Consider the following 14,171-nt stretch of genomic DNA (forward strand, 5'->3'; position numbering starts at 1 on the left):
GCCAGGGCGTCAATACACTTCAGGAGGGGTTGCGTTCCGCCCATCCTTCGCCTCCACGCAGCTTTCTCGACACCATTTGTTGCACTGAAGCAACACTCTGAAGGCCGCAGCAAGCACGGGCTGTGGAGGCCTCGCGGAGCAGCTGTGTCTTGCTGCAGCTGGTGTGGTGGTGGTGGTGGCGGTGGTGTGGGGTGCGTGGCCCCTGAGGACCTTGGGGGGAATAACGAGCCACGACTGACCACATGGCTGAGCGGCGCATGAGGTGGCCGAGGCCTACCCTCCGCCTCGCCGCTCAAAGCCCATGTTACCACCGCAAAACTTACAATATACGAGATCAATAAAAATAATAAAAACAAATGACAGATGGCAGTTAATAAGAGGCCACAGGCTGATAATCATATGTTGTTTCCATGCAAACTGATTGACAACATCTGTCTGTCACCGTTCTGAAAACTCTGCATCCTTTAACTAGAAATGTAGAAATACAGCATTAAGAGTAAAATGCTTTCCGTTCTGATGGCCCGGCCGGCTGTGCCTGTGGCGGCGCGTGTGGCCCTGTGCAGCGGGTTATATGACTTCCTTCCCGTTCCAGAGGCAGCTGAACAAGGGAAAAATCAATGTTAACCCTTTAATACCCTGAACTTAAGACCATTTAGCAAGTCTTGTAGATTAGAGGATGATTAATACAAGACAGCAAACGATGAGGCGGAGAGTTTATGTAACGGACGTGACGGTGGGGCGGGGCAGACGAGGCAAGGCGCTGGCTGGGTGGCGTCACGCTGGGGGTCACACGCCGCCTGACGACACCCACGACCACGACCCCAGCCAACAATGCTCCCCCGAGGCCTTGGCGCGGGTGTTGAAAGACCCGACGAGACGCTTTTTGTGTGGGTCCCAGACACAGCTAGCGGCAAGAACAGGTGGCTGCCCTCTCCGTGGCTGGCGGCGCCGGCATGGCTGGGACGCTACTGCCCCGTGTGAGGCCTGGAAATAGCCTCTAAAGTTGTCCTGGAACAGACCAAACCGGTCCACACACAGCTGTGAGGGCATGTCAGGCTGTGAAGGGAGACCCAGGAACGGGCATTGGTAGTGGAGGCGGGAAATGGCGCTCGTCATAGCAGAAGAGCCGAAAAACTTGGTGATATCACTGACGTCACGCGTTTCTTTTATGAGAAGAATCACACGCAACACATTTGTCTAACATACCAGTGCATTATGCCGGCGCGCCCCGCCCTGCCGCCGCCACGCATGCACCACCACCACTGCATGCCTGTATTGGACCGTCCCCCGGCGCTCCGTCCCGATGTCGAGACGTCACTCGCCCTGGGCAATCCTGCCCCGGAAGGACAAGTCGTCGTTCGGTCTACACTCTACAGACACACATGGCCACCGCAGACTCTTCCCCCTCAGGCGCAAGCCATAAGTTATTCGTTTAACAGAGGCGAAAACTTCCGTGGCCTCACAGGTGGGGCGCCTGGGGATTGTCAGTGCCATCCTGACATTTTGCTATTCACATCTGTTTGCAGGCAGCGCGCTGCTATTCATGAGGCATTGCTGAGGCACCCGCCTGGCACCCGCACCTGGCCCGGGAACAAGGCGGGGAGGACATGCAGAGTGTCAGCGCCTTACCGTTTGTGGGTGTGATCGGCACACACACACACACACACACTCACTCACTCACTCACTCACTCAGCTGTCATGCTGACTCCGGCATCACAAGACGAGTCGGGTTTTCCAAACTTCCTCCCGGCACGTTCCCTTGCCTCCAGTGCCGCCTCCTGTCACACTCCGGACGCCTTTCCCTTCCCGCCTTCCCGCTCCACCTCGCCTCGCCTCCTCTTGTCACCAGGATTTCCTTGCTCCGCTACACCGTCTACCATTATTTTACACACACACACACACACACACACACACACACACACACACACACACACACACACACACACACACACACACACACACACACACACACACACACACACACACACACACACACACACACACACACACACACACACACACACACACACACACACACACACACACACACGGGGGAGGAAGGTGAGTAGCCTTTACAATGAGTCACGAGACCGTTACAATGCTCACCGTTTAGAGGAGGATATTTATAAAGGAGGCCAGACTTACCCCCTGCCCCTCTCGCTCCCCTTCACACCACCACGCTCAGATATAGTAAGTGTTTTGGAGGTCAAGCTACCGTGGCTTTTCCCCGCAAGGTCACCGACAGAGATAAAAAAAAAATACTAGGCCATGTATTTTAGTTGTTCCGGTGTTTTCAGTCTATTTAGGATGCTTATATTTTCTTACCTCTCCACTCTACACCGGACCCCCCGCCCTCCCTCCTCCACCCCCTCTACCTGTACCATAATAGCCATCAGTAAACCCTATTTCATCCTGGACGGCTTATTTATGTACACTAAGGGACCTGGTGGAGTACACACACACACACACACACACACACACACATGGGTCACCTTCCTTCACCTTGATCTCCTTCTACCGCCCTCACGTCACTCTCATCATAATAATATATTGTCTAAGTTTCGATCTCTCTACCTCCTTCACCTCTTCTTCCCCTCCTCCATACCTAGACTCCTCCCTCCCTCCATTCCCGTCTCCCTTCCTCCCCACCAGCTGAAGACACTTGCTAACCTATTTACTCTGCTTCTGTCATATTTTCTCTTCTTGTAACCTTTCACCCTTGCAAAAATAACCACGATGAGGGAGGGAGGAGGGAAAAGGGGAAGTAGAGGAAGGAGGAGGAGGAGGAGTAAAGAAGAGGAGAAGAAAAGGAAGGTGTGGAAGATGGCAGTAAGAGGAGGGAAAGTAAACAGCGTAAAGGAGCGATAAGGAGGAGCAAGGGAAGAGGAGGAGGAGGTTTAGGGGAGAAGAGAGGACGACTAGAAGGGAAGGAAAAATATAAGAAGCGGGAAAAAACAGATGAGAGAGAGAGAGAGAGAGAGAGAGAGAGAGAGAGAGAGAGAGAGAGTAACAATAAAGGTGACAACACAATCACAAACGCAGCCATTGTCAAGGTCATGTTATCGACACACACACACACACACACACACACACACACACACACACACACACACACACACACACACACACACACACACACTCACACACACACACACACACACTAAGGTAAGGTCAGGAAAGTGTAAAGTTGTTGATCGACTTTGTGTCAACGTTTATATACATCGAGGAGGGGAAGGAAGTAGGGAGGACAACACGGGGGGGAGGGAAGACCAGACAGAGGGAGAAGGAGGGAGGAAAAGGAAGGACTACGGTGGCCGATAAACAATTCCTACATCAAAACAACTAACGAGAAAACAAACCTACACCATACTCTTTTACCCTTCTACTCTCTTTCCTCTTCCCCCTCTGCCGTACCTTCTCCATCAACCCACTTCCATTTCTATCTATATGTACCCTTAATTGAAAAAAAGAAGAGGATAGGGAGAGGTATGAGGAAGCGATACTAGATAATAATGACAGGTAAAGGAGTGAAGATGGTTAAGGAGGCGAGGGATAGGAGGTAACTAGATGGAGAGAGCGAATGTGTAAATGATGAAGAGGGTAAAATGAGGAGGTGAAGAGGAAAGGAAAAGGGGATAGAGTGGGAATGTGAAACGGGATAGTGAAGGGGAATGGAAGGCGATGATGGGACTGGAGAAGGGGCGTATGGGGGTAAGAAACGGGGTGAAAAGAAGAGGTGAAACGGGTCATGAAGGGGATGGGGTGAGAATGTAAAGCGGGATAGTGAAGAGGAATGAAAGGTGACGTTGGGAATGACAGGAGACGTATGGGAGAGGAAACAGGGCAAGGTGAGGAGGTGAAACAGGTCAGGAAGGGATGGGGTAAGGACGTCAAGCGAAGCGGTGAAGGAATCGTGAGTAGGGGAGGAAAAGTGTGATGACAACAGCGATATCAGGGGAGAAATGTGATTGTATGAGGGAGAAAGGTGGTGGTGGTGGTGAGCGAAGGAAGAGGATAGTATAGGGGAGAAGGGGTGTGAGTAGGGGAGAAAAAAATGATGATAACAGCGATATAAGGAAGGGACCGTGATGTGTGGAGGAGAAAGGTGGCGGTGGTGGTGACGTGCATGAACTAAGGAAGAGGATGAGATAGCAATGTGAAGACTGATATGGACAGCGGTAAGAAAGAGACGCGGTGGGAATGAGGAAGAAGGTGGAAGGATAGAACGGCAGGGAAGTCAGGAGAGGAACGTGATGCGGGAACGAATAGAGGCAGCAGACAAGGAAAGGATGTTGAGGGTTGTAGGAATGTGGATAGAAGTGAGAAAAAGGAATGGGATGGGAATGTGAAGGTAGAAACAAGACTGGAAAGACAACAAGGCCATGAGAGGAACAAGGCATATTAATGAAGAAAGGAAGGGAATAGGGTAAGAATTTGAAGATAATGGAATAGACAGGAAATAATAGGAACGGAGTGGAAGTAAGAAAGAAGAAAGGAAAGATTGAAGGACAGCGAGATCAAGAGAAGAACATGTATAGGAATGAATTAAGGAGATAGGGTAAGAATTTGAAGATAATGGTATAAACAGGAAAAATAATAGGAACGTAGTGGAAATAAGAAAGGAGAGAGGAAGGATTGAAGGACAGCGAGCTCAGGAGAAGAACATGTATAGGAATTGATTAAGGAGACAGGTTAAGAATTTGAAGATACTGATATAGACAGGACTAGAAAAAAGAAACAGGAATATGGAAGAATGTTGAAAGTTGGAATGATAGTAGAGAAATCATGTGAGTGGAGGAGAGTGATGATTGGAATGACGTGGAGAGAAATAGGAAAAAAAAATAGTGGAAATACTGAAAGAGGTGGGCAGTTAGAATGTGGATGGAGGTGTGGATGGAGGTGGAGAGGAAGCGACGTCGGCAGAAATAGGAAAGGAACGGAGTGGAAATAGGGACGGAGGTGGGAAGTTGGAATGTGGATGTAGGTGTGGAGGAAGCTAGTGACAGGTATGACATGGACAGGAGTAGGAAGGAGCGGAGTGGAAATGTGGAAGAAGGTATAAAGTTGGAATGTGGATGTAGGTGGAGAGGAAGCAGCTGGTGGTAGGTATGACGTGGACAGGAGTAGGAAGGAGCGGAGTGGAAATGTGGAAGAAGGTATAAAGTTGGAATGTGGATGTAGGTGGAGAGGAAGCAGCTGGTGGTAGGTATGACGTGGACAGGAGTAGGAAGGAGCGGAGTGGAAATGTGGAAGAAAGTATAAAATTGGAATGTGAATGTCGGTGTGGAGGAAGGTGGTGACCGGAATAACATAGACAGAAGAAGGAAAGGAACGGATTTGAAAAGTGGATGGTGGAACAATGTGAATGGAAGAAGGTGGTGATGGGAATGACGTAGACAGAAGAAGGAAAAGAAGGGATTTGAAAAGTGGATGGAGGTTAAGTCAAGCGAGGAACAATGTGAATGGAAAGTGGTGATGGGAATGACGGGAACAGAAATAAGAAAAGAATGGAGTTGAAATACAGAAAGAGGTGGAGAGCTGGGACGTGATGGAGGGCTGGGGCGTTGGGGAGGCAGCTAACCAGGACAGGAACGTGACATGGGTGAGGATGACCAGGCTACGAGACCTTGCGTTAGGGCGGCGCGAGGACCCACGAGGACAGCGGACCGAGAAGGGAACGGGAAGAGGACGGGTCTGCGCTGTCAGGTGGTCACAAGGAACTCGTTTTTTATTATAATTTTTTTTAAGGACTGGGAACTCGTTATTTATTATTATTTTTTTTAAGGACTGGGAACTCGTTTTTTTTATATTTTTTTAAGGACTGGGAACTCTTTTTAATTTTTTTTAAGGACTGGGAACTCGTTTTTTATTATTATTTTTTTAAGGACTGGGAACTCGTTATTTATTATTATTTTTTTTAAGGTAAACTTGAATGTGATTTTTTTTTTTTTTTAGATGGGAATTTTTTTTTTTTATGATCTTATGTAAGCGTGATGTATGTGATTAAGTTTTTACTAATTTTACTGAATTAATATATCTTGGCTACATAATTCTATCCTTTATTACTAACAGCGTGTAGAGTATTTGGCGATTTTTACGTAAACTTTATACTTTTCACGTGAGTTTTTCCGAGAACGTAATTTTTAGATAACCGCACAATTGATTTTTTTTCCTTTAACACACACACACACACACTTACACACACACTTACACACTTACACACACACACACACACACACACACACACACACACACACACACACACACACACACACACACACACACACACACACACACACACACACACACACACACACACACACACACACTATAAGTTTTTATTTTACCGACTTACAGATTTTAGGTCAGTCGGTGGCGCAAGGAGCATGTATCACGGTGTTGCATGCAGCCCGTGACAGCAAGATGGAAGGATGGCGATCAGGCAGGCGAGCAAGGAGGCGGGTGGAGGGAAGGTGGAAGGGGGCAAAGGGGAGTGCATGTGGAACTCGACTTGATAAGGACACAGACAAGCAGGCAGGTGGACAGATAGGCTGACAGGTAAACAAGCAGCTGGACATACAGACAGACAAGGAAGCAGGTCGACAGATAGATGGACAAGTAGACAGACAGATAAGGAAGAAGATAGATATACAAACAAACAGAGAAGCAGGCAGATAGCAAGACAGTCAGGTGAGGAGGCAAACGAACAGGTAGCAGGCAGGTGGGCAAACAAGTAGGCAAATAGAGAGACAGGCAGGCTAGGAGGGAAGCAGGCAGGGAAGCAGGCAGGTAGGGCGGCAAGGTGCGGGCGGCCGGCTATGGCTTCTCACCGGCGGCGGGTCTTGGCACAGTAAAGGTCCTCGCACACAACCGCTCGCTCGTGAACTTTGAAAAATGAACTTTGCTTTTCCCTTCCGTTCGCTGGCAGCGCATCGACCCTCACGGAAACAGAGAGACTTGTGTTGTAACCTGGGGAGGAATGAAGATGTATGGGAACGTATTGCAGTCACTGATGTTGGAATGTGGGAATGATGTTGTAAGCTGGAGAGGAATGAAGACGTTTCGGGAATGTATTGGTGGATGTAGGTATGTGTAGATGATGTTGAAATGAGGATGTTGTGGGAATGTACTGAATATTAATGTATGTGTGTATGATATCGTAAGCTTAATGAATAGGAATGTCTATGTATTGGGAATGTAATGAACTCATGTATGACGGTATGTGTGCATGGTATTGTAAGCGGGATATGAATGAGTATGCTTTGAGAATGAACTAAACTCGTGTATGTTATTGTATGTATGATATTGAATGTATAGTAACGTAAGCTATAGTGTATTGTAAGCTTGATAGAAATGAAGATGTATTGAGAATGAATTACGTGCAGTGAAGTCATGTATGTATGTATGTATGTATGTATGTATGTATGTATGTATGTCTCGTTTTCTCTCTCCCTGTCTCTCACTCACTAGGGTATACTCACTTAATCCTATACTATATACATTCTAACACATCCTAAATCATCATATCCAAACAGTATGTATATGTGTATGTATATTATAGTAGGTATCGAGTGTATGTATATATGTGTGGGTGACTTTCCATTATCTACTTGTGCCCAGTTCCACCCCTTACCACACACACACACACACACACACACACACACACACACACACACACACACACACACACACACATTCTCTACTCCCATATCTGACACTCCTATGCCCTTTAAATCAACCCTTAGCTCAACTTGACTGTATCCCCTAATCCATCAATATGTATTCATTAATTCAGCTACCTCATTTTAATTTTTCCTTATTTACTTCCCTGCATACCTATTTATTCATTCATCTATCACTGACTTATTTATTTATTTAGTATCTCTCTATTTATTCACAGCCTTCTGGTATGGTGTAACTATTTATATACCTTGATAACAGGCTCCAGGTGTACGGTGACTGACTGGGTGGTTACTGATAGCGCGGCGGTGGTATCAGTTATTTCCCCCCATCACCCTTCTCCCCCGTCCCCTTTCTTTCCCTCCTCAATGTTCTCTCCCTCTCCCTCTCCCTCCTCTTCCTCCTCCTCTTCCACCTGATGTGTCACTTAACTTTTCTACCTATTGAATGTCTGCTCAGTATTCCTATGGCCCTTCTTCGTCTTAAAATACATACATCTTCATTTTTCTATATATTCCTTTCTGCTTCTTACAAATATCTCCCCAGTCTCCCTTCTACCTCTTTCAAATATCTACTCTTCTCTATATTTCTAACTTTCTCTCCTTATATATATTTTTTTTACGGGACAGGATATCCTCAAATCACGCGTACCATTGTCGTTAAGATGGATAGATAGATAGATAGATAGATAGATATAAGTAAATATAGTAAATTAATTCCGTGGACTGTAATACACACGATGCAGCAAAATGAGTAAAGTTACGGAAAAAAACGCACATCTATAATTATCATGCCCATGCGAGGATGAGTGCGTGGTGTTCATAAAAAGTGGAAACGTGATCTGTGTGTGTGTGTGTGTGTGTGTGTGTGTGTGTGTGTGTGTGTGTAAGGACGAAAGCCTCTGTTGGTCGTAGCGGGGATGATTGTGATGCGTGTGGTGATGGTGGTGGTGGTGAAAGAGAAGGTGCTGCAGGAAATGGCGGAAGTAGTGGTAGAAGTGGTTGTGGTAGTGGTGAAGGTAATGGTGGTGATGCTTGTGATAATGGTGGTGGTGGTGGTGGTGATGGTGGTAGTGGTGGTGGTGGTGGTGGTGGTGATGATAGTGGTGATTGTGGTTATGGGAGTGGTGAAGGAAAATGAGTCGGAAAGTTCTCCCGGCTCACCCTAAAAAATATATAAGACACGTGTTCTATTTTTTAAGGTAAAGTAGGAAATAGAGAATAATTGAATAGGAAAAAAGGAAAAAAAACAACAAAGGAACAAAGTCAACAAAAAAGAAAAAAACTGTAAAAGGGTCATTTATTTGTAAAGTTTGTTTTCGGAAGACGCGTTGGAACATGCCTTTATTCTCTCTCTCTCTCTCTCTCTCTCTCTCTCTCTCTCTCTCTCTCTCTCTCTCTCTCCCCCCGTGTCGTGAATGGCAACCTGTAGGCGCAGACACTCAACTGGGCTGCCAAAATACAGTTTCTCGTGTGTGTGTGTGTGTGTGTGTGTGTGTGTCAGGCAGAGGAGAATATCTATTTGCTACTTGTCACTTTTTCTCCTCCTCGTCCTCTCTCCTCCTCCTCCTCTTCCTCCTCCTCTTCCTCCTCCTCTTCCTCCTCCTCTTCCTCTTCCTCTTCCTCCTTCTCACCCACCATCTGTAACCAGCGGGCAACGTGCGTACAAGGGGAGGAAGGATAACAACGGGAAGGAGAGAAAAAGACGCTAATGTTAGAGGAAAAATGGGAACAGTCATGGAGGAGAGAGAGGAAAAAATGCTGGAGGGAAGAGGTAACGCAGTACTAATGGAGGAAAAAAAAAGAGGAGGAAAGAAGGTATGGGAGTGTAAGAAGTGGAGAAGGAAATTAAGGTGGAAGAAAAGCAGAGATAAAAAGAGTTACTGATCGAGGGAGTGCGAGAGAAAATACAAGGAGAGAAGAAAGGAAGGAAGGAACGGAGGGAGGGAGGGAGGAAAGAAAGAAAGATAAAACAGTAGAAGGAAGCTAATACACCAGACTCACTTGATTACCAATTAATTAACGTGTGTGTGTGTGTGTGTGTGTGTGTGTGTGTGTGTGTGTGTGTGTGTGTGTGTGTGTGTTCAGCCCACAAGAAAGGAAGAAGACTTAAAAAACACCAGTCCACCCCCCCGCCCACCCCCTACCCCCACCTCTCCACTACCACTGAGCCATGAGCATCACCTCCGGGTATTGAGCTTCTGTCTTTTGCTGCTCAGTTAGCGGAGACTTTTAGAGGGAGAGAGCCTGAGGTGGTGGTGGTGGTGGTGCAGGTGGTGGTGGTGGTGGTGCAGGTGGTGGTGGTGGTGCAGGTGGTGGTGGTGGTGGTGGAATGAAAGAAGGAAAGGTAAAGGGAAAAAAAAAGGATATCCTCTTCTTTTATCCACTTGATCCATTTCGCGATGATGGTGTTGGCTTTTATCCCGCCTTCTGTACGTGTAAGGAAAGGTAGAAGTAGAAGAGGAAGAAGTAGAGGAAGAAGAAAAAAATGAAAAAGTAAAGGAAGAAGAAGTAAAGGAAGGAGAAAAAATAGAAGAGGAAGCAGGTGATAAATAGAAAAAAAGAAGTAGAGGAAGAAGAAGTAGAAGTAGCATTGGAATATCTGAGGCACTAGTGTTGGAATCTACCCATTGTTTTGTTGCAGAGGTATTCCGTAATGAAGTGACTCGGGGATTGGTGTTCTTTTTCAAACTGAAGTTGTCTGTATTTCTGTAACACAGTATGAAGTTTTTAATACGTTAACGCCACTGGTATGATCTGAAAGACTGCTGCAGATACTGGTCTAACTATTCGTCCATCGCTGAGGTATTTCGTATAAGAGTGACTAGGGGTATGTTTTTTTGTGTGCGGTTTTGATTTGTGGTCTGCGGTCTGAAGTGGTGAAATAGTGGTCTGTGATTTAAGTGAGTCGATGGTTTGTGGTCTGAAAGTGTGAGTCAGAGGTCTTAGTCGGTGGTCTGGGTGAGTGAGAAGGGGCAGCGTATGTGTTTGGTTCTCAGGGGCTCCAGTCATAGGCTGCGGCAAGGTCAGGCAAGGTTGGGCGAGACGTGTATTTATCTGCAGGGCCTGGAGTGAATGTGTGTGTCGGCGGGACGGGGTTTGGGGGAGGAGGAGGAGGAGGAGGAAAGGCAGTGATATTAACTTAAAAGACAGGTTTTGTGAGATACGGTCAAGGACATGGTTGGGTTGCTTGCTTCCTTGTTTGCTTGATTACTTGTTTCCTTTTTTGTTTATATTGGTGTGATTGCTTGGTCTATTTCTGCCTCCGCGATATAGAATTGTGGCAAGGGCGGTCATGCAAGTTCTCCCCCCCCCCTTCCTCCTTTACCTCCCCTCCCTTGCTTCCTTCACCCTTCCTCCTGCCCTGCTCCCCCTCCTTCCCCCGCTGAAATGCCATCCCTGTCACCCAGTTTGTTTATCAGTTAATTAATAAACACCTTGCATTTGTCTGCGTTCCTCGTATCAACGCAGGTAATTTGTTGTTGAGTTTCCATGAAGGCAAGTGGTAAAAGGAGGAGGAGGAGGAGGAGGAACGGGAAAGGAGAGACACGCGTTTCCCCTTCCCAGAAAATGAGAGAAAACGGAGTGTGTGGGTGCCCAGTTATGAGATACTTCCATGCACACGCACTCAACTCACTCACCTTTACACCCACTTTACGAACTTGCTGACTGCGTAAAATATGGTAAACCGAAAGCGTTCCCCCTTCTTAGGATGCAATAGAAATGTGTGTGTATCAAATTGTAAGGTACTCGCGTGCTCTAGTTCATACACTTCTACATCACTCCTACACTCACTCCCACACTAAATCCCACGCTCACTCCACCAGCTGTCTGCCTGCATAAAAAAGGTGGATAAAACAGTAGGTGATGGAAGTGGGGCGTAGCCTTCAACGTTGCCAGATTGTCGAACGCAGAACATAGTATTTTTTCGGTTTCTGTCCCATGAATATTCCCAAGAAACTCTAATAACTAACCATTTTAACGATAATTATAAATGAAGTCAGTTATTGGGATGGAGGAGACAGTTTTGGGTCGGAAATAGGCAAACATAAGAGGCTGAGTACGATAATCTGGCAACGGTGATGGGCGTAGGGCGTAATAAGAAGATTCAAGCGATAAAGTACAGTGAAGAGAGAGATGTCAAATAAAAGTGTAATAAGGTGGTATGGGGAGATATGAAGAGGCTATGAGGAGTGATGAAATGATGGATGGAGAGATAGGGAGCAGTAGTGTCAGCTAAGTAAGAGTGTATACATATCATAATGCAATGTGGGGAGTAGAAACAGTACACAGAAAAATCGAATGGCGGTGTGGGGAGGTGAAGGAAGCTGGAGACTCAGGAATATGGAAAGGTTACGTGGGGAGAAGAAATCACCCAAGAAAAAAATGGAAGGATTATTAACATGGGGAAATGTGCGTGGGAGAAACACAGACAGCAAGACTTTTCCATTAGGACATAGTTAAGTTGAGGGGCATACGCTATAGCTGCGCGTGACCTCAGTGCTCATATCCGAACATAAGTCAAGTATAATTAATTCGGCAGGAGGGTGGAGAAAGCGTATAGGGACAACCATAAGAAAAACAACAACAACAAAAGAATTAGGAGATAAAACATTCAGACACAAACTGCTTCAAATAAACAATAAAAATAAGTAATAATCCGTTGAGAGAGAGAGAGAGAGAGAGAGAGAGAGAGAGAGAGAGAGAGAGAGAGAGAGAGTCGTTAATCCGGTCGTCGCCATGCCCACCTTTAACTCGAGGAACAACCCGCCAGGTGAAGAGACGCCGGAAATAGCCCGATAAACACCTTCCCTTCGTCAGCATCCGCCACGCCCACCCACACGGAACCTGCAGGGGCGTAACGGTCAACTCCTCGGACATTTATGAAGGGCGTTGCGCTGGGGGGGAATTCTCATGTACATATCTGATGGTTCGGGGAAGGAAAGGACTGACATGATCGTATGGTCGCGTGCAGGGAAAGGTCAGGAAAGGAAGGTGAGAGGAAGATGTGGGGAAAACCTGATGAGGAAATGTGGTGCAAAGGAAGAGAAAGGAGGAGGAGGAGGAGTGGGGTACAGAGGAATAACTACTTTTTACGAACGTTCCGGTGTTTTCACGTTCGAATAGTCCAAACAAATGTGACTTCTTCCCCCATAAACACACACACACACACACACACACACGGAGGGAGGGAAGGAGACAGGCACGTCGCACTCAGTAAAGCAGTTAACAATACTCGGTTTTATTAAATTAACGCGCACACTCGCGGCTTGTCTTGCCTCGTCTTGGTTTACTTGACTCCTGGGACACTCTTGGGACCGACATGGCGAGGACGAGGTGGGAGGTGAAGGGGGACGAAAGAATGAGGAGGAGGAGGAGGAGGAAGAGGAGGAAGAAAAGTAGAAGTAGAAGAGGAAGAAGTAGAGGAAGAAAAAAAAAATGAAGATGAGGAAAAAGTAGAGGAAGAAGAAGTAGAGGAAGGAGAAAAAATAGAAGAGAAAGTAGAGTGAGAAATAGAAAAGATGAAGAAGTAGAGGAAGAAGTAGAAGTAGAAGAAGTAGAAAAAAAAAGTAGAGGAAGAAGTAGAGGAAGGAGAAGAAGAAGAAGAAGAAACGAAGAGGAGGAAGAAGAAAATGAAAAAAAAAGAAGAGAAGGAGGAGGAAGAAGAAGAGGAAGGAAAAGATGAAGAAAAAAGAAAAGAAATAGAAAAATCAGTAGGTGAAAAGTGATAAAAAAAGAAGAGAAAACAGGAACCAGAAACAACGTCCTCATCAATAACATCAACATCAACAAAAACAACAATTACTACTACCACTAAAATAATAATGACATTCTCCTCCTACTGCTTTTGTTATTGCTCCTGTTACTGCTGTTAATGATGATGGCGATGATGATGTAAGTAATGGAGGATATTAATAATGAAACTATTTAATAAAAATAATACAATATAATAATGGTAATAACAACGATAACAATCACCGGTACTTGTTGCATATTATATTATTACATCTATTATATATTCCTCTCTCTCTCTCTCTCTCTCTCTCTCTCTCTCTCTCTCTCTCTCTCTCTCTCTCGGTGCACGTACGTACGGTAATTGTATTGTGGAGGGAAGCCGGGCACGTCATCACAGGCTCACAGCAACACTCACGTCCGCAACACACGACCCCGCCGCAACACAGCACGCCAGCCGCCACACGCCACAATCTTCCCCACTGCACTCCGGCTCTTCCCGTCCTTTCCCATCCCTTCCCCATGCTGCCCCGCGCCTCTCCTCTCCCACTCCTACTCGCAAAGCCTTCACACCGATACTAACTCGCAAACGGCCCTTATACAGTTCGTTAGTGGAAATGTGAAGTACTACCTAAGCGTTCTGGAGTATACTATCGGACAGTTGTTAGATAGTAAGCCCTCCCACCGTGTCTATGAAAGGTAGCGCGAGAGCCATCTAGAGGTGAAGCGGGAAACTAATAGAAAACAGCGTCAACAACA

General features: G+C 46.3%; 1 protein-coding gene across 4 annotated transcripts in view; it reads right to left on the bottom strand.

The window, feature by feature from the left end:
• LOC127004145 (S-adenosylmethionine mitochondrial carrier protein-like) overlaps positions 1-13,909 on the bottom strand; it is a 39,498-nt gene extending 25,589 nt beyond the window's left edge. For 3 of the 4 annotated variants that reach the window (XM_050871575.1, XM_050871572.1, XM_050871578.1), the window contains exons 1-2: positions 13,772-13,909; positions 12,428-12,527 (exon numbers count right to left, since the gene is read on the bottom strand). The gene's annotated coding sequence lies outside the window, so the exon portion shown is untranslated. The remainder of the gene's footprint in view (positions 1-12,427; positions 12,528-13,771) is intronic. The other variant, XM_050871574.1, reaches the window with a different exon arrangement.
• Between the last annotated feature and the right edge of the window lie 262 nt (positions 13,910-14,171).

Source organism: Eriocheir sinensis, chromosome 27 (genome assembly GCF_024679095.1).
Source record: "Eriocheir sinensis breed Jianghai 21 chromosome 27, ASM2467909v1, whole genome shotgun sequence".
NCBI classification, from domain to species: domain Eukaryota; kingdom Metazoa; phylum Arthropoda; class Malacostraca; order Decapoda; family Varunidae; genus Eriocheir; species Eriocheir sinensis.